At 46.0% G+C, this 24,506-nt stretch overlaps 1 protein-coding gene across 4 annotated transcripts in view; it reads right to left on the reverse strand.

The window, feature by feature from the left end:
* NCOA2 (nuclear receptor coactivator 2) overlaps positions 1-24,506 on the reverse strand; it is a 295,555-nt gene that overhangs the window by 142,969 nt on the left and 128,080 nt on the right. For 3 of the 4 annotated variants that reach the window (XM_075353202.1, XM_075353203.1, XM_075353207.1), the window contains one exon: positions 8,059-8,134. The gene's annotated coding sequence lies outside the window, so the exon portion shown is untranslated. Of the gene's footprint in view, positions 1-8,058; positions 8,135-16,933; positions 17,009-24,506 lie in introns of those variants that run through there. The other variant, XM_075353204.1, reaches the window with a different exon arrangement.

Below are 24,506 nucleotides of genomic sequence, written 5' to 3' on the forward strand. Positions count from 1 at the left end.
AGTGATCCCCACTGGCCACACAATTTGCTATCGACAGGTTAATAAATTGGACTAACGACTGCCAATATAAACAATTGATTAGCATTCACAGATTGCATTTATAGGTTACAATGTCGATATTCCATTATTGGGGTCACTTGTGCGATCGTGTTTTCCTCCCATCCTATTTTTATTATTATTAATAATAATAATAATAATAATAATAATAATATTATTATTATTATTATTATTATTAAGTAGCAGATGCTCATTTATACGAGTAGATATACCATTCCCAAAAAAACATAAAAGCCATGAAAGACGGCATAAACAACAGGCATGCAAATTCTTGCCGATTGTTTGACCGCTGCATGTGTTTACCCTTGACAATGACTGCGTGAAAAAGGCCCTATATCCTCCGTCAATTTGGCATAACGTCAGCAGTCACATGTTGTAGTCGTAACGTCACCACTGCAGCAATGTCGACAATGACTGGCGGTGAAACTGGAGCGGCAGGTGGGGGGGGGGGGGGTCACACTCATTTTGTTATTCTTATGCAGAGTATGCCCATAGACTACTATGAAAGTAAGCTGGAAAAGCTCTGTAAGTGCCATCATTCCCAGCCTATGGGACTCTTCATTCCATAGCTTTAAAGGGAACCTGTCACCAGATTTGGTGGCTATAACCTGCGGCCACCACCACTGGGCTCTTATATATAGCATTCTAACATGCTGTATGTAAGAGCCCAGGCCGCTGTGTAGAACGTAAAAATCACTTTATAATACCCACCTAAGGGGCGGTGCGGTGCAGACTGGTCGGATGGGTGTCTCTGTTCTCCAGTACCGGCGCCTCCTCTTTTGGCCATCTTAGCCCTCCTTCTTCTGAAACCTGGGTGCATGACGCGTCCTACGTCATCCACACTAGCTGGCATTGAGGTCCTGCGCAGGCACACTTTGATCTGACCTTAACAGGGCAGATCAAAGTATTGTAGTGCGCCTGCACAGGAACTCAATGCCAGCTAGTGTGGATAACGTAGGACGTGTCTCATGTACCTATGCTTCAAAAAGATGACAAAGATGGCCGAAAGAGGCGACGCCGGATAACAGAGAGACCCATCCGACTGGTCTGCACTGAACCTTAGGTGAGTATTATAAAGTGATTTCTACGTTCTACACAGCAGCCTGGGCTCTTATATACAGCATGTTAGAATACTGTATATAAGAGCGCAGTGGTGGTGGTCGCAGCTTATAGTCACCAAATCTGGTGACAGGTTCCCTTTAAACCTATGTCCCATGTTATTCAGTTACTCGTCTGTACTTCTTCAGTTTAGAATCACCATGATTTTAGTGTATGTTTTGGTTCTGAACAAGGCAATACAGAAAACCCATGAAGAAGGAAGGAACTTGTTGATTCACCACCACAACACAAGTACATTTTGTGGTGATTTACGCCTCTGGACTTCCTGAGCGGACTGTATAACCTGAAGTAAAAGTCATTGTCAGAAGATACCGTATATTCTGATAAAAATAAAGACTTCTAAGTGTGATCTCGGCAGGAGACGGACACTGAGCACAACATACTTGTGACTACTTGTGTCAGGCCGGTTGAGATGAACAGGAAGACGGGAAATTGTAGAAATTGTGCAGCTTCGTTTCCATCTATGAACTTGTGTGTGGTAATTTCAGTAATGATCACATATCCAGGCTGAGAGCACAGACTTCCTCATCTGCGAGTATACATGTGCGAACCATCTAACTAATACATGGAATATTTCTTTTACTCAGCATTATTGGTATTCAGGCCATGCAATGTCTAGACTAGCAGCTCACCTGGAGCTTCGACTGACCAAGATGCCTCAAGATGACAAGGATTGCTTTACAGATTAACACATCCAATTGTTCAATTTATGATTATTCCAAGAACTATCGATTAAAATGTACTTCAAATGCTATGGAATTAATGGCACTATATAAGTGAAATATTATTATTATTACTTTATTCATGGGACAACTCTTTTATCCTCTTTATCCACCACCTTCATGACCTGGTCAATTTTTTCAATTCTGACCAATGTCACTTTTATGACGTAATAACTCTGGAACGCTTCAACGGATCCCACTGATTCGGAGATTGTTTTGTTCATGAGTAATTTAGGATGACGATTTTGAGTTTATTTGTAAAAATATAGGAAATTTGTCAAAAATTTCGCAATTTTCGAATCTTTAATGGTTTTATTTTGCTTTTAAACCAGAGAGCTGCGTCACACAAAATCGTTAAAAAATAACATTTACCACATGTCTATATCACATCTAAATAAATTAACAGTTTTTACTTGTTAGAAAGTTAAAAGTTTATCCGAAATCTCCTTTTTCACACAAAAATGTTATTTAGCCCCAAATCTTATTTTGCATTCTCATAAGGATAACAAGAGAAAATACACCGTACAATTTGTTGTGCAATTTATCCTTAGTACACAGATACCCCATATATGGCGGAAATTTACTGTTTGTGCACATTGTACGGCTCAGAAGGGAAGGAGCTCCATTTGAATTTTAGAGCACAAAATTGTCTGGAATAGATAGCGGACGCCATGTTGCGTTTGGAGAGCCCCTGGTGTGCCTAAAGAGTGAAGCTGCCCCCACAAGTGACCCTATTTTGGAAACTAGACTCCACAAGGAATTTATCTTGGTGAGCACCCCTGGTGATTCACAGAATTTTAGAACGTTGACCCATGAAGAAAAAAAAACAATGAATTTTTACCACAAAACTGTTGCTTTAACTCCAAATCTTTAATTATTACAAGGATTACAGGAGAAAATGCACTGTACAATTTGTTGTGTTATATATTCTGAGTACGTCAATACCCCATATGTGGTGGAAAACTACTGTTTGGGTGCACGGCAAGGCTTTGAAAGGAAGGACCGTTATTTGACTTTTTGAATGCAAAATTGGCTGGACTCATTAGCTAACGCCATGTCACATTTGGAGAGCCCCTGATGAGCCTAAACAGACCCCAGTTTGGAAACTAGACCCCTCAAGGAATTTATCTAGATGTGTGGTGAGCACTTTGAATCCCCAGGTGCTTCACAGAACTTTATAATGTTGAGCCGTGAAAATGAAAAAAAAAAAAAAAAAAATACATTTTTACCACAAAAATGTTGCTTAACCCCAAATTTTTCATTTTCACAATGGTAAGAGCATAAAATGGACCATACAATTTGTTGTGCAATTTCTCTTGAGTTCGCCAATACCCCATATGTGGTCGAAAACTACTTTTAAAGGCACAGTGCAAAGTGAATAAGGGAAGAAGTGCCATATTGGAATTCAGATTTAGGTGGAATGGTTTGCGGGTGCCAAGTCACATTGGCAGAGCCGCTGAGGTGCCAGAACAGAATAAATTCCTAACAAGTGACCCCATTTTACAAACTGCACCCCTCAATGAATTAATCTAGGGGTGCAGTGAGCATATGACACTACATGTGTCAGAAAATTTTATACTGTTGGACGGTGAAGAAAAAGTTATTACATTTTTACCACTAAACTGTGTTCTAACTCCAGATTGGAAATTACACTCCTTTGGGAAGTCATGTACGGGTGTAGTAACAATTTTGTCTCTGGAAAACACCAGTGAAAAGTTAAAAGCAGTGGTGAACATTGCAGAATTAAAAATTAAGAATAAGGCCTTGTAATGCCCAGTACATTGTAATGCCCAGCTTGTGCTTTTGGAAACACACAGCCAGTAAATTAAACAGGCTCTGTTCACTACAACAATGCAAAATATTTTTTCTCAAAACCGACTAGGAGTAATTACCCATATCTTAAACAATTGATATTTTATTTAAGCAAAATTGTTACAAAAGTGCAAAAACATACATGGAACACATTAAAAATGTAGTGTTACAGAGTACAAAACACACAAGGATGAGGAGGGTTTACACGCTGTGAGTCCGTAGATAGTGGTGTATAGATCATGGGATAACAATTGATCAATATACTGGTATATGGTACCTGGTGATGGTTACTTCATTAGATTCACAATAGTAACAATGGCAATAATTCATCAATATATTGATATGTAATATCCAGTATCCAAGAACTGATTAGGTTTGCAAAGGGGACATAGCATGAAAATGGGGTCACATAAACCTAAACACAGCACGGACTGCCAGTCACAGACAGTCTATGAACCATGTGGATGTTCACTGTGGTTAAGGCCCATTGTGGTGCTCAGATGGGAGGGGAACCTTTGGATTTGAGAGCGCAGATTTTGCTGGATTTCAATTTGTGCTACCAGTAACGTGGAACCCCCCCTTATTTCCATTAACAGATGACGGACCTGAGTGGGGACTTGTTTATTTGTGGGTTCAGTTGAACGCTATTTGGTGGCAATATAGTGTACAGAATATTTTGGATCAGTTCACATTTACCCTGTGCTCTATCCTGAGCACTTACATCAGGGTTTCCATCTACATCTCCGAAATACGTGATACAGGTGAAACCCCCAATGGATCCATTCACTAATGAGGCAGCATTCAGACTTCATTCAGGCTCTGTTCATTGGTGTCCATCTTTTCAAAAGTGCAAAAACTGCGGTGGACCGCACTTTTGTGCATACCTAAAAAAAAAGACGTGTAAAAAAATGGACTATGACTATTTTACAGCAAAAAAAGTTTGGGTCCCTATTGATTTATATGGGTTTTGGGATCCGGGGTCAAGTTCAGGTCTTGAACTAAACTTTTAAACTAAAGTCTGGCTGTAATTGGCGAATCTGAACTTCCACAGGTCCGCTCATCTCTACTTACAAATACGCAGGTAAAAAAAACTCACCAAATACTCAACATGGCCTTACAGTATGATTGTGTAAATACATAATACACAGTCCTCAAGAGTGAAGGCTTATATAGAAAAAAAGTCAAGAATATGGAATTCCCCCAGATAACATTCAAATACCCCATTATTAGGACATATAGACAGGTTGTCTGAATGCAAATCTCAGAAAACAGGAGCTTAAGGCCGAAGACACACGGCATGAAAATCAGAGTGAGTGCGATGAAACATGCCTATGTGTCAGCACCCATGAGCAATTATTTTCTCAGCCCTAATCGGACCAAGAAAACAATCGCAGCATGCTGCGACTGTAATGCGATACTGGTTTCTCACGCACCCATTCAAGTCTATGGGGCGAGAGAAAAATTGCACTGCACTCGTGGTGCACTGGTGTACTACGAGTGGAGGGCAAGAATGGCAATAGCCAGCAACGAAGGAGAAAGGGAGATAAATCCCTCCCTCCCCTCCTCTGTGCTGGCCCACCCCTTCCCAGCGCCGGCCTGCCCCTCGCAGTTGAAGTGCGATCGCATGATCGGACCTCAGTAGCAGTGACACTCGCATGACACTCGGCTCCTGCTGTGCTGCCAGTGTGGGCAGAGTGTCATGCGAGGATCGCATTAGTGCCCATGTGGCCCCGGCCTTATTGTAAAACTCTTCTCCACAGTCTGCCTTTTACCCCTGACACTGTGTCCCTCCAGTCCGGTCTTCTCCCACCTTCACAAAGAGCTCTGTGACCTAGCCTCCCCCATTTCACTGTGACAAAGCCTCTGCCCACCTCAATTCAATTCAAAATAGCTTTGACAGGTCCAAGTACATGTTGGCATTGCCAAAGTAAGTGGTAAAAATGGGGATAGGGGCTCGTCCACGGTGGGGTATATAAAGGCCCATCCAGGATGGGGTTTAGAGGCCCACCTACTAGCTTAACTCTCCTCTTCCATAGAGCTCCTGCCGGTTTGTAGGTCTCTCCTTCCAGTAATAAAGACTTCAAATAAAGCACCGTGCTCCAAAACTATGCCAAAATTTTGGTAAACAATTTTGGCAACTTTGTAAGCTAATCAGAAAGGAGACTTAGACACTGGTCTATATAAACAGCCAAAATTATCATCCAGGAGCAAGAGGGAAATGTATGAGTTTTAAGACTTTCTAGTTTTAAAGTATTTGCTCAATTCTGGACATAAATCAATTCAGGACCCCATATACCATAAAAACAGTGTATACTCGCCTCATGCAGCAGCCCTGCTCCAGCAATGTTGGTGCAGCTGTTCCTGGAGTGCCATGACTTGTGTGGCGTGCAGGCTGCAGCTAATCAGCGGCCCCTGTTTGGCTGCAGCTCATCAATATTCTGTCAGTGCGGATGTCCACTCTGAGGAGATTGACAGCTGCAGGTGACAAAAGGCCACTCATTGGCTGCAGCAGTCATGTGACAAAACACGTCACTCTCTGGGAAAAGCGACACCGATGGAGCAGGGCTGCTGCAAGAGACGAGTACACACTGGTATTTCAAATAGGGTCCTGAACTCATTAAACGGAGGTTCAGTAGTGAACAACCCCTTTAAGAATGTACATGGGAGCCTTAAGTTTACAGGATTAGTAAATCGCCCCATGGTCTATACATGCAGTGGCACTTGCAGGAATCCCTAGGCTGCCTCCCAAGTGGCTCATGACTACTCTATCCCACAGTCATTGCCTGTACAGGCTCCAGCAGGGAGAGAGTGGGAAGATTTCCAGAACCCATTAACGCTTCCAGATGAGGACAATTAAACTATCATGTGGAGCATCACAGAACCATCCCAAAAGGTGAATTTTGCCGTTTTATGCCCTCAGCTGCTATTATAGCACTTTACATGAATAATCATAATTATGAAGCAATATTTTTACCATTTTAAAATATTCTTAAAGAAAGAGTCTATCACCAGGTGTTTTTTTTCTACTACATCTGAGAGCAGCAGAAACCCTAATTCCAGCAATGTGTCACTTACTGGAATTGACAACTTTCTGAGAACACTGTGCATAGGCAGAAAGCTGCCAAATCAGTGGTGGAACAAGGTTATACAGAGCTAATAAATATGGAGAACTAAGTGGCAGCAGGTTTACTAGCCCTCCTAGGATAATTTCCTAATGATAAAACACTAATTTTTACCAAAACATAAGGCTATGTGCGCACGTTGTGTAGTGTCCATGCTGAAAAATCTGCAGCGATTTGGCAGTGCATGTACGCTTCAAATCGCTGCAGAAACACTGCGTAATGGATGCAGAATAGATGCCGATTTCATGCGCTCTGGATGCAGCCTCTCCCATAGACAGAGTGGGAGCAGCATCCAAAGCACACGGAATAATTGACATGTTGCTTTTTTTAGCGCAGCGATTTGGAACAAAATTTCAGCATGCAAATTGCTGCGCTCTCAAACGCAACGTGCAGATAGATTATGCACAATCTTCATAGATTGTGCTGGGGACGCAGGATGCATGCGTTTACATTGCAGTGCAATATGCAGTGTAAACGCATAAAATTGCGCAACGTGCGCACATAGCCTAAAGCAGCCAAGTAAGTGACACATGACTAGAATCAGGGTCTCGGCCCCTACATTATGCTGCTCTCAGATTAGATGGCAAAATCCTAGTGACAAATTCCCTTTAAGTTTGAATAGGAGAATAAAGAGTAAATGACTTGAAACAAAGGAGAGGGGACCACAAATAGGGAAGACAATAATGACAATAACAATTAGCAAATGCATGTGATATGAGTTAGGTAAACAGGCGCTTGCCAGGTCTTGCGCATGATCAGTGCGATACCTGGCTGGTGGCCGCTGAGGTCTGGTCAACAGAGCCCCACACCTCCATCTGTGGAAATGACAGATGATGGAAAGCCCCTTTAAATGACCTTCGTCATATATAGGAGGCACCGCCACGCAGGATGTTGGTCTACCATGTAACTGCTTTCGATGGTCAGAATTATGTAGAGGACAATAACAGGCTTTTCTTAGGAGAAAACAGAGATTCCCGAATTGATTGCTATAGAATATAATAAGAAGGGGATATAGGAAAGTAATGGCGAGTTTCAGGTTTTCAATTACTAACCGATAGCGAAAGATGCTGCAGGCGTGAAAAAGACGACAAGTAGCTAAACCAGATCTGAATAGGCTTATCCCCGCCATTGGGGCAAATAACACACAAAGCGCTCTGCACGTGCATCCTTCAGTGTATCGCAGCTCAGATTCATAGAGTAAGACAATCAATGATGTAGTGATTTACCTTTCAGTTAGACGGGAACCAGCTCCTCAGATGTGGTGCTACAATTGGAGAAATTGTAAAATTTGGACATCATTTCCTAGAAAAAAAACAAACAGAAATAAAGTTAATGCAATGAAACGTTTAAACCTAAAACAGATAATCTAGTTATAAATGCGGTATGCCATTCTGATAAATCGGGATCACGTAAAGAACCAGACACTAAAGGGCACTTTACACGTTGCGATATCGCTATCGCCCCCGTCGGTTGTGCGTTACGGGCAAATCGCACAACATCGCTTACACCAGTCACACAGACGTACCTTCCCTGCGACGTCGCTGTGGCCGGCAAACCGCCTCCTTTCTAAGGGGGCGGTTCGTGCGGCATCATAGCGACGTAACACGGCAGCCGTCCAATAGAAGTGGAGGGGCGGAGATGAGTGGGCAGAAGATCCCGCCCACCTCCTTCCTTCCTCATTGCCGGTGGACGCAGGTAAGGAGATGTTCGTCTTTCCTGTGGTGTCACACAGCGATGTGTGATGCCGCAGCAACGACGAACAACCAGCGGCATGCACCACCAACGATATTATGAAAAGGAGTCGCTCCTAGCTGTCACACGCTGCGATGTTGCTAATGACACCGGATGTGCGTCACAAACACCATGACCCCGACGATATATTGCTAGCGATGTCGCAGCATTTAAAGCACCCTTTAGGCCTCATTCAGACGTCTGTTTTTTACCTGTGTGCTATATCTGTGTTTTTCATGGATAGAACATGTACCTATATAGTCTATGGAGCTGCACACAGGTTAGTGATTTAAGCAAATGTTTTTCCACAGAAAAAAGATCGCAAAGTTTTCTTTTGTGTCCAATTACATGTAATGATGGACGTCTCTGAGTAGGACAAAAGAATTGCCACAGATAAACCCCTACACATTACAGAGTGCACAGCAACGTGCGGGTCCAGGGTTTTTGGAGAATCTATTTGCAAAGTTTGTGTTTGCAAAACTTAAAGAGAACCCTGTTAGCAGGTTTTTGCTATGTGAGCTTAAGCCAGCATGCTGCAGGGGTTAACACAGAATTCAGGGATTCCTGTCTTGTTAAGGTATGATCTGTTTGTTTAAGTAGCAGGCCCTTATCATTGCTGGGACTACAATGTCATGCACACAGGTATCCAGCACGCCATCTCCTCTGATTGACACCTCACTGTCAATGTACAATCTCTAAAGAGAGCCTGGTGTTGAAGAGACAGCTCTCCCAGCTCTGCTTCATTGCTATGTCTAAAAAGGCAGATGGTGTCAGAACGGCTGCACCCAGTAATCTAAGGCTGCTTTCACACATCCGGTTTTTGGCGTGCGGCACAATACGGCGCTCTGCAGAAAAAAGCAACAGTTTTTTTTTCCGCCGGTTGTGTGTTTTCCCGCATAGACTTGCATTAGCGCCGTATTGTGCTGCATGGCCTTGCGTTGCGTCCGTTTTTTGCCGGATGCGGCATATTTAGCCCATGCGGCGGCCGGATGGAACGTTGCCTGGCACGTTTTTTTTGTGCGGCGAAAAAAACACATCGCGCCGGATCCGGCACAATGTGGCGCAATTCACAATGCAAGCCTATGGACGCCGGATGCGGTTTTTTGTACTGCGCATGCTCAGTATCAAGCCGCATCCGGCAAAAACCGGACGGGCCGCATGGAAAAACTTATGCAACGGATCTGTTTTTTTCACCGCATCCGTTGCATAGGTTTTTGAGCCGGATTGTGCCGCTCAGCACAAACCGGATGTGTGAAAGCAGCCTAAGTGATACATTGTTGGATTCAGGGCCTCTTTGCCTACATCATGCTGTTCTCCGATGAGGTAGCAAAAACCTGCTGACAGATTCATTCGTTTAATACAGTAGGACGACTGGGTTCACACATTATGGTGAAATCGCTGCAAACTTTCACAATAGATTTTATTATTTGCAATTCATTGGTTACATTTTGTTCGTAAAATCCCCAAGGGCAAAGATTTATTCCGGTTTCACATTGTGTGTGAACTTGGCCTAATCAACGTGATTAACTCACTGTCTTCTATCACCAAATGATGAAAATCATGTCACTGATTCGTGAAGGCCAATATGGCCTCCTTTACAGCTGAAACAAGTTATTCCGTTCTGCTTTTTGAGAGTCCTGAATGCCAAATCTTCTCTGGTTATCATTCCAGGACCACTCCAGAACCTCCACTCCCCGACAGCTCTGCTGCATTTATTAGCACTCTGATCATCGAGTGTGCGGCGCCTGTCAATTATTTCACTGTAGTGTGGAGATAATAGACAAGTATATTAGGAGGGCAGGAAAAACAATCACTTCCCCAGAGATGAAATATGCACTTTTTTTGCTTTCTTCGTCAAACAGATGAAAATAAATCTATTCAGCCGGCTGGAGGACCGAAATAGAACACAAACACTACACATCCAGCAGAAGACGACGAGCGCCACACTCCATTCACTCTCTGCACATAAAAAGCAAGAGGAGAAATAGAAAGTCAATATTGAAAGAAAAACATTTATCTGCAGATCCTCAGATAACGATAATCGCCAAGAAGGGAAAATGTGTATAGGTTCACTTTATATGTATGTATTCTGCAGAAATAAAAATACTCGTAAATTATGTGCTAAGAGATATGTTTGCCAGCTGCCAAGTTGTGATAAAAAGGCAACAGAACGGCGCAGCCAGTCTATAAAGGGGTTCTCCGCGCCACACATTCTCTGACACCTAAACATGGCACAGAACATTGTGGGGTGGGAGCTCACAGCGCTGGGTATAGCTGAACTTGTTTGGCACTCACCGGCGTCTTCAGCAGATGAATTACTATTAATGATGAGCGAATATGCACGGCACTGCCATGGTGCTCGACCAAGTATCGCGGGTGCTCGGATGTGTCATTCGTGAACAATGACAATTCAACACAAAGAGCTAACACCCCAGTGAGAGCCACCCAAGAGTGAATGATGGGAGCCAGCACCCCAGTGAGAGCCACCCAAGAGTGAATGATGGGATCCGGCACGCCAGTGAGAGCCACCAAAGAGTGAATGATGGGAGCCGGCACGCCAGTGAGAGCCACCCAAGAGTGAATGATGGGAGCCGGCACGCCAGTGAGAGCCACCCAAGAGTGAATGATGGGAGCCGGCACGCCAGTGAGAGCCACCCAAGAGTGAATGATGGGAGCCGGCACGCCAGTGAGAGCCACCCAAGAGTGAATGATGGGAGCCGGCACGCCAGTGAGAGCCACCCAAGAGTGAATGATGGGAGCCGGCACGCCAGTGAGAGCCACCCAAGAGTGAATGATGGGAGCCGGCATGCCAGTGAGAGCCACCCAAGAGTGAATGATGGGAGCCGGCACGCCAGTGAAAGCCACCAAAGAGTGAAAGATGGGAGCCGGCACCCCACTGAAAGCCACCCAAGAGTGAATGATGGGAGCCAGCACCCCAGTGACAGCCACCCAAGAGTGAATGATGGGAGCTGGCACTCCAGTGAGAGCCGCTTGCAGTTTCTGAATGGCTCTCACTGGGGGTAAAAAAACATGTTCAGATGATATGTGTTAAAAAAAAAAAAAACAAACAAACAAACACAAACAAACAAACACAAACAAACAAACACAAACAAACAAACAAACACAAACAAACAAAGAAACACAAACAAACAGCCACCTTCCCCCGGTAATGCTCTCTTTATGGCTGGCTGTATGTGGGTGGGGAGCCGAACTGCCCAATAATTGACTTCCATTATACGCGTTACTTGAGTCTAGGCAGTCTGAGCATCTGACCTGCTCCAAGTAAAGAGTTGAGATGGTGTTGGTACCGAATACAGACTTTACAGAAAAATCAGTGTTAGAGTTTGTAGTTTGGATGCTTTACGTATTCAAACCACTTGAGCGTGCATCGCTATGCTTGGGTACGCTCGGTGCTTGGCCCAGTGTAAGCCACTTGCAGTGTCTGAATGCCTCGCAATTTTGGATGAAGTGTATAAAAAAAAAATTAAAAAAAAATCTCCACCCTCCCTCCACCAGAAGGGTGCTTTATGGCTCACTTTGGAAATTGTCAGTGTCCATCTTTCAGGTCATTGCTCAAGAGAAGGAAAAAAAATAATAATAATAAAAAAAAAAAAATAAAACATCATGTCTTCTTGCATGTCTGAAAAAGATAAACGCTGCCAGGATGGAGGCTAGACTGTATCTAAAGCGACTCCATCCACTTCATAATAAGGAATAGCTTTGTCAAGGGTTTTGTCGGAATCCTCCGATCTCCCATCAGGAACCCTTAAAAAACAAAATAAAAAAAAAAAGACACACCGGTTAGCGCTGTACATGTGCAAACCCAGCCCAAGATGACACAATATGCAAGAATATATTACAAAATGTAAAAAATAAATCAAAGACCGAAAAATAAACAAACCTATGCATTATTATGCTGTTTCCACTTATCTTTAACAAATGTATTAATGGAAAAAACAGCTCGGTTGCATACCTGATGGAAGCAAAAGCATCGGGACCCCACTAGTTATGTGACCCACAATGCATCCGTTGTGTGCCCGCTTTTAGAATGGAATTAATAACCCAGCATTAATAAATCCTAACATAATAATTAGGGACGTCCCGTTGTTTGCGATTGCGTTAAACAACTGATTTGCTCTTCTAATAATTCTGTGCGTCGCCCTGCGTCAGGTCTGTTTTTTCATGTCCTAGTCTTAACAGCGTTTTGATCTGCAATTCATCAATTTTTATCGGATGGGGGGAGAAACAAAAGTTTTTATAATTCTCTTATCTAAGCAGTACAGGGAGCACGTCTATCATCCAAATGCAATTTTTTTTTATGGACCCATAGACTTGTATTCCTGACTTTGATTAAACACACTTATCAATATCAGTCAGGTCTCCATGATTTTGCCAAGACTGCGCTGCCCACAAAAACTAAAAATCAGACACACAAAAAGCCTATACCAGGTATAAGTTTGGATAGAACTCTTATGCGGAAAAAATCCGAAATCTTAATGAGCGCTTAGGCTAGTTTCACACTTGCGTTGGACGGGATCTGTAGTATTGCGTTGTGTGACGCATGCAACGGATGCATTGCATATAGTGGCACAACGGATGCTACGGATCGTACAAAATAACGCAATCCGTTATAGGGTTTTTTTTCCTTGACTTTACACATTTGAGCATGCGCAGTTGTGTAAAGACAGCTGCGTTAACGGAATCCGTGAAATGATGCATTCTAACGGAATCCGCCACCATAGGCGTCCATTATAAAAACAACGGACGCCTAACGGATTCCTGCAGGTTGTGTTTTTTTGACACTCCGCCAAGCGCAGAAAAACGTTACATGCTGCGTTCCATCCGCCCGACGCAGCATCAAAATAACGACGCTGCGTCGTCCAGCGGATGCAACGCAGACACTTGCGTTACAGTGCGTCGTCCATACAAGTCTATGGAGAATAGCGCAGTGCATTAACGGACTGCGCTATTCTCCATAGTGATGGAATGCGCTGAACGCAAGTGTGAAACTAGCCTTAGACAAAGTTGACACATATGTATTTTCAGGTCACTGTGGAAAAGGCGCGCACAGGGACTAATAACCGCTGCGTTTTCTGCCCAGCCATTGTGATTTGCACAGCGCATCATCTGGAACAAAAGTCGCAGTATTTTCTGTTGTTTGCACAGCTATAGACTCCTTACAATGTATATAACACAAGGATTATCAGGTCAGTGAACGATAGCCAAGCTGGCGGATCAGCCATCATTTTACCAGCCGACATACAGGCACTGAACAGGTAGCCAAGGTAACAGAATAAGAGCCGCGAGGTAAACACTACAGCATTACGCAAGAGCCCCGGATCCAAGTAGTGAGGACGCAAGAAGAACCTTGAATCCTGCAGAACGCTGCACACAGCAAACCGTAGTCATGTCTATGTCTGGGCCGCGTGTGGCAACCAGTCTAACAGGATTTACTGACAGATGAAGGGGGAAAGGCCATATGGTAGAAGGAGACTTCATTAAGCGTTTGTTAATTTTGCTCCCAAAGAAGCAATATCTAATTCCCAGGCTCCGGCATGAGGAGGCCACTTTATATAATCATGTAGAATTCGTGCTGGAAGCAAAGACGAGAGCATCGGTGGCTTTTAATATGTGGCCAATTATCAGCCTCACAAACACTAATCAAGTGTGTTTATGGTAGCCAAAAGAAGGAATAAGGGATTGTTCACATGTAGGGCTTCTGATGTAGAAGGAGGGAAGGGGCGGATTTTTTTTTTTTTCTTTCCATCTTTTGACTGTGGTGTATTTTTTTTTTTAAAATGCAGCATGTCTATTTTTTCAGGCATTTCCTGGTGCAGTTTTTACCTATATCCTGCATGTTTCATGCAAAAAAAAAAAAAAAATGCATCAAAAGTTATGAAGTTTGTTCACATACATTGGGCTCTCGTAGTCTCCTCTGACGTCATTGCCAGCCAGAAAGCCCTGCACCCCCACAGTGCAGAGGACGCGTCTAAAAGCAGATTTCAGCACAAGTACAGACAGCAGACCAGCAAGTGCAGCACGAATTAGCGACACTGACAGAACCGCACTTTGTCTTATGATCCAGTACTTTATTTAATCATTTATTGCCTTCTGCTGCATAACTCTGCTTGAACTGCTCAACAAGTTTCTCAGGTGGTGTTCAATCACGCCTAGTTATTTTTTTTTTTTTAAGACACTAACCAACCTGGGCACCGCAGATTTCATGTAGAAATACGTTGTAACGATCACTGTCCACGAAGGATATTAATGGTGATATGTCGCAGACATTGGGTGATCAATGCCCTTCATATTCCACAGTTAAGAACTGGGTTGCCAAATTTAAAACGGGCCACTTCAACAGGAATGATGAGGAACGTCCTGAACGACCGAGAGTGATTGTTCTTCCGGAGATCGTCGATTCTGTGCGCAACCTCATACTGGAGAATCAACCAATATCAGCTAAAGCAATAGCAGACCATCATGGGGATTGCCGTGTACGTGTCGTTATCCATGAACATTTGGACACGAGGCAGTGATCTGCAAAGTGGGTTCCCAAATGTTTGACAACAGATCAGAGAAGCATGCAAGTGAAAACTTCCCAGTCCATTTGTCAGAGTTTCCAGATTAATAAGAACTTCCTGGATCGACTGGTCACTATGGATGAGACCTGATTTATTTGTATGACCCTGAAAACAAGGAGCAGTCAAAAGAGTGGAGGCACAGTAGTTCTCCTCGTCCAAAGAAGTTCAGGGTGCAAAAATCAGCCACTAAGCGGATGGTGTCTTTTTTCTGGGATAAAGCGGGCGTGCTGCTAGTGGACTACCTTCAAAAGGGTTCCACCATCAATGCAAGGTATTACATTGAACTTTTGGACCAATTGAAGACAGATCTGAAGGCCAATAGGTGCAGCAAGCTGTCCAAAAGAATCTTGTTCCTGCAAGACAACGCCTCCGTTCACATTGCACAAGCGACCACGGCAAAACTGGCAGAGCTGGGCTTCCAGCTGGTTGACCACCCACCTTATTCATTAGATCTAGCTCCCTCCGACTATCATCTTTTTCTAAAACTGAAGAAACACCTCAAGGGTACCAAATTTCACACCATTTCTGATGCCATGGCTGTTACGGATGCCTGGTTTGAGGCACAACCGAAATCCTTCTATTTGCTAGGCTTACAGAACTTGGAATACTGATGTAAGAAGTGTGTTGATATCAGTAAGAGTATGTGGAACAAATGTAAAGTTTTATTATCCTATCTCGTTTATTTCTGGGTAAAAACAAAGACTTATCAGCAGCCACTCGTACTGGATGCAGCAAAAATATACAACATCCAGAACGCAAGTAACACTGATCGTGGGAAAGGACCCTTAGTGTGGTAAAAATCTTCAGGAAAAACGCTGATAGAAATGACATGCTGCAAGGAGAAAATACTCAAGTGTGCATGACACTTCAAGGTTCCCAATCACTTTGCCGGCAACAGGAAACCCTTCAGGTTTTGTGACAAATCCGCAGTGTGAAATGCACTAAAAACATGCCAAAATCTACAACATGTACTCCACACTCCACACTCCACACTCCACACTCCACACTCCACACTCCACACTCCACACTCCACACTCCACACTCCACACTCCACACTCCACACTCCACACTCCACACTCCACACTCCACACTCCACACTCCACACTCCACACTCCACACTCCACACTCCACACTCCACACTCCACACTCCACACTCCACACTCCACACTCCACACTCCACACTCCACACTCCACACTCCACAACAAATCTGTGAAAGAGCAAACCTTTCTATTAAATAGATACAGAAATATAATATATAGATATAGAAATATATAATTAACAATACATAGGTCTGGCTTTCTCTGGGGTTTATTGCTCTAGAGCACTGCTCTGGTTGTGGTCTGGGGGCTTGCACCCTCCTGCACACCAGACTTGTGCCACTTTGTTTCCACTCATACATATAAATAACTTTTTCTTTATACCTAAATAGGTCTACAGTTGGGGGACTAAAAAGTAGGTAAAATGTGATACAGGATCCCAATTTTTCCCAGCAGTGATGCACATTGGGATCAGTAGTATCTATCGATTAGTGGGTGTGGAGGTGAAACCTTCCCAGGTAATCCCCCCCATCCCTGCAGCAGCATCCCCTCTCCTGTCTGCAGACCCCGCACAAACATCTCAAGGGTCAAATACAAATGATTCTTTCATGGACTGATCCCTTGGAGGCGGCAGACGGGCCAGGATGATGCTCCCCAGCAGACCGGTCATTACCAGCATCTCCGCCTGCACACCAGCACCGGCCTCATGGCCACAGTGGGGGCATCATATGCTGCTGTGACAACAACCTACCTTTTAGGACTTTAACTGTTTGTCGGCCGGGGTCCACTTATGCCTTGGTATAGGAGAAACGCTCCATCTTCATTGCTAGCATCTTTATTACAGACCCTGGCAGGGAGACTGAGCTAAGAAGCAGATTGAGGGGGAGAAGCTAAGAGGATTTGAGCAGAGTTGTGCTGAATGCAGCCACACACCGGTTACAGCCCCATAGGGCTGTGTGCACACACCGCTCCGCCGCTGCCTGCCATGTTACATGGAGCGCACATACACATACATGTCACTCGCTCACTCTGGTGCTTGTGGACACTAGTGATGTGTCGTTCGCGAACGAGCCGATTCTTTGAGCCGGCTCTTTGAAGTGAACGATATGAGCCGAATCATCAAAGTGAACGAGCCATAAAGAGCCGCTTTTTTTTTTTTTTTTCCTCTGCTTCAGGGGGAAGCAGGAGATAAGGAGAAGAGTAAAGTAAACACAAGCTCTGGGCAGGAGCTGACACTTAAAGCTATACACACATAGTGGTTCTTCCTTAGTTCAGTGGGCACAATTGAGTACCAGGGAATGATGTGCTAGGGTTAAGTTTTCTGACCTCGACTGGCACATATGGTAATGTGTAGGAGGAGAGGGGCTCAGCTTGTTTGCTGATAACAATGGACCCCTGACATGTTCATTTAACCCTGTAAGGTTTTCTTTCTGGCATAAAAAAGAGAAAATCATTGATAATAGCCATGTCTCCATTCCTTCAATGTTTTGTGGAAGCTGCTGTGTGTGTGAGTGTCTGTGCATGTGTGCGTGTGTGTGTGTGTGTGTGTATGTGTGTGTGTGAGTGAGTGTGTGTGTGTGTGTGTATGTGTGTGTGTGTGAGTGTGTGTGTGTGTGTGTGTGTGTGTGTGTGTGTGTGAGAGTGTCTGTGTGTGTGTGTGAGTGTCTGTGCATGTGTGTGTATTTTTTTTTGTGACCACAATTGATATTTTTTTACTAGTTTGGTGACTACATACAACATATTCATTAGCCTCTATATGCATGTGTCTGTGGCGTTGTGGTGTCACAATTCTCGCAGTTAAGACTTTTTTTCTATTTCTGTTACAAATCCTGGTATTTTTAGATGTAAATAGATCTGACATCTGCACACATCTATAAAACACTTTTTTTTGTATCGCTTCCTAATTATCAGTGGCGTAACTAGAGTCTGGTGAGCCACAGTGTGAAATGTAGACCTGGGCACTCCCCCACCTTTCACACTCCGTGCGCACACATGTTGGTCAGATCATATGTATGGGCCCCGTGTATATATGTCCCTTATCCTGGTATATATGGTGTTCCCCTCCCACCACCATAGTCATCCAATTATTATAACGCATCCCCATATTCCTCCATATATCACAATGTACCCTCATAGTCATTTATATATTACTAGAAGGTGGCCCGATTCTACGCATCGGGTATTCTAGAATTTACGTATTGTGTAGTTCATGTATGATTTTTGTTATATATATATATAGATGTTGTTGTGTGTAGTTACTAAGTGTTTGTGTAGGGCGCTGTACATGTTCTGAGTGTCGCGGGGGGTGAGAGCGGTGTTGTATGTGTGTTGCGTGTGTTGCGTTGTTTGTGGAGCGCTGTGTGTCTGTAGCGTTGTGTGTGTGTGTGTGTGTTGTGCGGTTTGTGTGGGTGTGGTGTGTTTTGGGGGGAGGTATGTTTTGAGCAATGTGTGTGTTGTGCAGTATGTGCGTATATTTGTGTGTGCAGCGTTGTCTGTGTGGGTGTCTGTGTAGGGCGTTGTTTGTGATTCCTAGTGTGTGTGTGTTGTGCAGTGCGCGTGTGTGTGTGTGTTGGGGGGAGGTGTGCACCTCCCATCGTGCTCCACCCGCCATGCTGCGCACTTGCAAACGTGCTCCATCCGCCATGCTGCGCACTCCTAAACGTGCTCCATCCGCCATGCTGCGCACTCCCAAACGTGGTCCATCCGCCATGCTGCGCACTTCTAAACGTGCTCCATCCGCCATGCTGCGCACTCCCAAACGTGCTCCATCCGCCATACTGCGCACTCCCGATCGTGCACCATCCGGCATGCTGCGCACTCCTAAACGTGCTCCATCCGCCATGCTGCGCACTCCCAAACGTGCTCCATCCGCCATGCTGCGCATTCTCAAACGTGCTCCATCCGCCATGCTGCGCACTCCCAAACGTGCTCCAGTGCGCAGTATGGCGGATGGAGCACGTTTGGGAGTGCGCAGCATGGCGGATGGAGCACGTTTGGGAGTGCGCAGCATGGCGGATGGACCACGTTTGGGAGTGCGCAGCATGGCGGATGGACCACGTTTGGGAGTGCGCAGCATGGGGGATGCAGCACGATGGGGAGTGCGCAGTATGGCGGATGGAGCACGTTTGCTCAGCCTCTCTCCTTCCAGCCTCCCTCAGCATCAGCCTCCCCTCCTCAGCCTTCCTGAGGATCAGCCTCTCTCGTCCCAGCCTCCTTCCTCCCAGCCTTCCCATCCCAGCCTCCTTCAGCATCAGCATTCCCCTCTTCCCCATGATCAGCCTCTCTGCTCCCAGCCTCCTCCAGCACGGCCTGGTCCTCTGCCGACACTCACACACCCGATCGCATCCACTCACACACACACCCGATCGCATCCACTCACACACACACCCGATCGCATCCACTCACACACACACCCGATCGCATCCACTCACACACACACCCGATCGCATCAACTCACACACACACCCGATCGCATCCACTCACACACACCCGATCGCATACACTCACACACACCCGATCGCATCCACTCACACACACACCCGATCGCATACACTCACACACACCCGATCGCATACACTCACACACACCCGATCGCATCCACTCACACACACACCCGATCGCATACACTCACACACACCCGATCGCATACACTCACACACACCCGATCGCATCCACTCACACACACCCGATCGCATACACTCACACACACCCGATCGCATCCACTCACACACACCCGATCGCATCCACTCACACACACCCGATCGCATCCACTCACACACACCCGATCGCATCCACTCACACACACAGACACTGACGATATCACACTTACGCGCTCATACTGACAACATCCGGGGATATCACATGCTTCTGGCCATGTGATCCTCCGTCAGGTCCTGGAAGATCACAACAGCACATTTTCGCCGCCGAGAAGCAAGCGATATCCCAGGATGTTGTGAGTATGTGGATGCGATGTGAGGTGTGTGTGAGGTGTGTGTGAGGTGTGTGTAAGAGTGAGTGTGAGTGTGATCTGATGTGTGTGTATGTTTGTGTGTGTGCGTGTGGATCTTCTGGCGCAGCAGGACCTTGATGGGCTTGATACCAACGTATCCACACCACTCCCACCACTGCCGTGCGAGCGGGGGCCGGGGGGGGGAGGGGGGGGGGGGAGGGAGTACAGTACTCACCTCCGTGACAGCGCTTGTAACCATGCGAGCATGGTTAGCAACGTATCCACACCAGTCCTGTGCGAGCGGGGGCGGGGGCGGGGGGGGAGGGGGGGGAGGGGGGGGGGGTGGGCAGGGAGTACCGTACTCACCTCCGTGACAGCCGTGTCAGTTCGAGAAATGCGCGGGAGGAGGGAGGGGGTGGGGCCAGAGCTAACGTGCATTGCGTGAGGGGGGCGGGGCGTGGCGTGGCCGAATTGCCAATGCCTGCAGGGTGCCGGGGCGAGAGGCCAATCTGTGGGGGGGGCGGAGCCTGGGCGAGCGGCTGGCCAATCCGTGTGGGGGCGCAGCCTGGGCGAGCGGCCAATCCGTGTGGGGGGGCGGGGCCATGGCGAGCCCAGCGGCCAATCAGCTTTGTGTCACCGTAAGGACACAATTTTGGAGCATGACAGACAGACAGACAGATAGACAGACAGACAGACAGACAGACAGACAGACAGACAGAATAAGGCAATTATATATATAGATAATGCATCCCATAGTCCCCCATAGTCATCCAATTATAATAATGCACCCCCATTATCCTCCATATAGTATAATACTGCCTCACAGCCCTCCATATAGTATAATGCAGCCTCACAGCCTTCCACATAGCATAATGCAGCCTCACAACTCGCCATAGACTATAATGCACCCCCCTCCTCCCCCATAATCCTCTGGCGAGCGTGTACTCATTAAAAAATAAATCTGTACTTACCTCTCCTGGTTTCCCCGCAGCCTAATGTGACTCACGATATCGCCACAGCGATGTCACTGCGGCGATATCGTGAGTGCATCGCCACGTGTGACCCGGCAAAATCGCCCCACAATTTATCGCTGGTCGCAGTCGCGAAGTTTTCGGTCCGGACCGAAAACCACGCAACTGCAATCTAGCGACATCGCTGCATGTGACACCTTCACACCAGCGACTTCAGGAGCTGCACTATAGCTCCTGGAGACACTGGTGTGATGCTATGGCATCACACAGCGACATTGCAGGAGAAGTCGCAGGTGAGATCGTCACATATGACATCTCACCCGTGACGTTGATGCGGTGGGCGGGGTCACACGGTCATCAGCGACGTTGCCCACCACATTGACATGTGTGACAGGGCCCTTACTTTAATTCAGAGATGGGAAACTTCAGGTCTTGAGTGCCACACACAGTGTAGATGATTCAATTATCAACTGTGCAATACTAAAGACCCCGTCAGACAGGGAGGTATCACTGGCGATGTTGCTGCAACTTAGTAGGCATGGTCAAGTTACAATGACATCGCCAGTGTGTCGCCTCGTGTGACAGGGCAATTTCCCGCTGCCACCGCTCATCTCCTGAATTCGGAGGTTGCCTAGCACTGCTGGGAAACCTGGCGATGAGGAGCAGGCGATCTGAACACATTGCCGCGTGTGACGCAGCAATAGTGTTCTGACACATGACGGGAGCCATACAAAGTATAGCTCCCTGCCTCGCCTGGACTACAGGCATGTTCAGAGGCGATCCTCCACCAGTGTGACGCAGCAATAGTGTTCTGACACATGACGGGAGCCATACAAAGTATAGCTCCCTGCCTCGCCTGGACTACAGGCATATTCAGAGGAGATCCTCCACCAGTGTGACAGTACCATAAGGAAATCCTGAACACATGACCTGCACCCTCCAGACCTGGAGTTCCTCACCTCTGCTTTAGTTGATCAATGTGTGATTGCTGTAGGGCCGCACCCGACACCTCGGATGATCAGCTCTTCTTAATGTTGGCCAGATTTGCTGTTGTGAAGGTGCTCCATCTTGTATGTAGTGACAGCGGCTAGATACCGCACATCCGCCCTCCAGCCATCACACATTGATTACCTATAGTAAGGCCAGGCCATCAATGTTAGTCAGGACAACCTCTATACATTTGTTTTATGTGCAATACTACCTCAATGACATTTATTGTCACTTAACTGTTAAAAAAGTTGGTATGTAACTAGTGTTGCATTGCCATATTGTGTTCCACTTGCTGGGACTTGTAGTGCTCTGCACCACCAGCAGAAGTTGGACCCATGCTATGTTAGCATTTAAACATTTCTGTTCCAGGTTGTGTTGTAATAAACTGATTTTGCTATTCAGTATCCTATGCTTCCATATTTTGGTGTGCGTGCAGTATGTGTGTACAATGTGTGTATGTATGTGTGTCCTTTGTGTTCAGTATGTACAGTGTGTGTACAATGTGTGTATGTATGTGTGTCCTTTGTGTTCAGTATGTACAGTGTGTGTGTACAATGTGTGTATGTATGTACAATGTGTTCAGTATGTACAGTGTGTGTACAATGTGTGTATGTATGTGTGTACAATGTGTTCAGTATGTACAGTGTGTGTGTACAATGTGTGTATGTATGTGTGTACAATGTGTTCAGTATGTACAGTATGTGTGTACAATGTGTGTATGTATGTGTGTACAATGTGTGTATGTATGTGTGTCCTTTGTGTTCAGTATGTACAGTGTGTGTGTGTTGCACATATAGTGACAGGCAGCACAGTAATTGCAACTCGCCTTTATTTTCAGGAATTATAATCTTTTGTAGGAGCGACACATATCAGAGCACTGACTAATGTAGAAAGGACATGTACAAAAAACACCACATAAAAGAGGAGCGAGGGCCCTGTCCAGAAGAGCTGACAATCTGAGGAAACGGAAACAATAATGCTAAAAACTGTTTTTACTGCTTCACTAGATACATACAAGGGTGTAGAATGAGGTTCCCAATGTACAGGGGAGGTTCTGTATCATCACAAGGTGTAGCAGAGGGTTTTTTTTAAAAAAAGAGCCGTTTTTTGAGCCGAAAGAGCTGATTCTTTTAGGTGAGCCGAGCCGAATGAGCCGGCTCATCAAAAAGAGCCGGACTGCCCATCACTAGTGGACACTGATTAATTAATGATACATAAAATAAAAGAAAAGCTCCTTCCGCTGTGAGCTAATGTGCCAGTGTCACTGAGCTGATTGGGAGCCATGGGCCCCACCTCCTACATCTGCCTCCAGATTCACATTACAGGGTGCAGGCACTGGAGGAAGGGCTGGGGGGTGGGGAGGCACCAGGGAGCTGCTGGCTTATGTAATCAGGCCAGCCTGGCGGCAAGCAAGGGGTTAACTGCAGCGCACATCCACCAAGGGGCTGGGAACACTTTCCACAGAATATGGCGAGAGAGGCCGGGCTACAGAATGGATATTGTGTATCGCAAAGTGAAACTGTAACTGCCAGGAGCTGATAATTATATAATACACAACGTGAGAGGAAAACAAATATATTACTTATCTGGCGATGTTCACACACGGCAGATTTCTGACATCCACTCCATACATTTGCCGATTCTGCAGCAGGTGCATTGATTTCTGAAATATGAGGGAATACATTTCCCCTAAGGTTAAATTCCCACGATGGGCTTCTGACGCACGCTGCGTATAGTCAGTGCGCAACGACGCGGCATCTTACAGTCCCAGCAAAGTACTGTATTTTTTCAGATTATAAGACGCAATTTTCCTCCCAAAAAATTTGGGGAAAAAATGAGGGGTGCGTCTTATAATTTGAATGTAGCTTACCAGGCGGGGTGGGGGGTGGAGAGGGGTCGCAAGAGGCCGGGGGAATGCTGCGGCGGCTGTGCAGGGGTTAAGGTGGTGTGAGGTCTGTGGCAGCGGGTGCTGGGACGGCGGTGCGGTGTCAGCAGCTGCTATGTGGAGTCTCCGTCAGCTGCAGCGGCTGTGCAAGGTCTGTGTGTAGTGTCCGGTGGAAGGTGCTGATGTGCGGGGTGTCTCCGGCGGCTTTACTGGCGCTGCGGGTCGGGCGATGAGGACTTCAAATAAGGTCTCAACTCAAGCTCTTATCTGTGCAGGCGCCGCCTCCGGCCCATTGATCTCCGTCCAGCGGACTACAGAAAAATGGCGCCCGGAAGTGGCGCTTGTGCAGATGAGATCTCAGCTTACCATTGAGCCTAGAGCTCAATCTGCGCTGACTCCGGACGCAATTTCTTTGAAGCCCTCACCGTCCGCTACCGCTGCAGCCCAAGCACAGCTGCCCCAGCACGGCAGCACCAGCCTCCGACATCACCGCAATTGCCCCCTCCGGTAAGACACCACCAGATTACAA

The sequence above is a fragment of the Anomaloglossus baeobatrachus genome, chromosome 6, assembly GCF_048569485.1.
Source record: "Anomaloglossus baeobatrachus isolate aAnoBae1 chromosome 6, aAnoBae1.hap1, whole genome shotgun sequence".
Taxonomy (NCBI): domain Eukaryota; kingdom Metazoa; phylum Chordata; class Amphibia; order Anura; family Aromobatidae; genus Anomaloglossus; species Anomaloglossus baeobatrachus.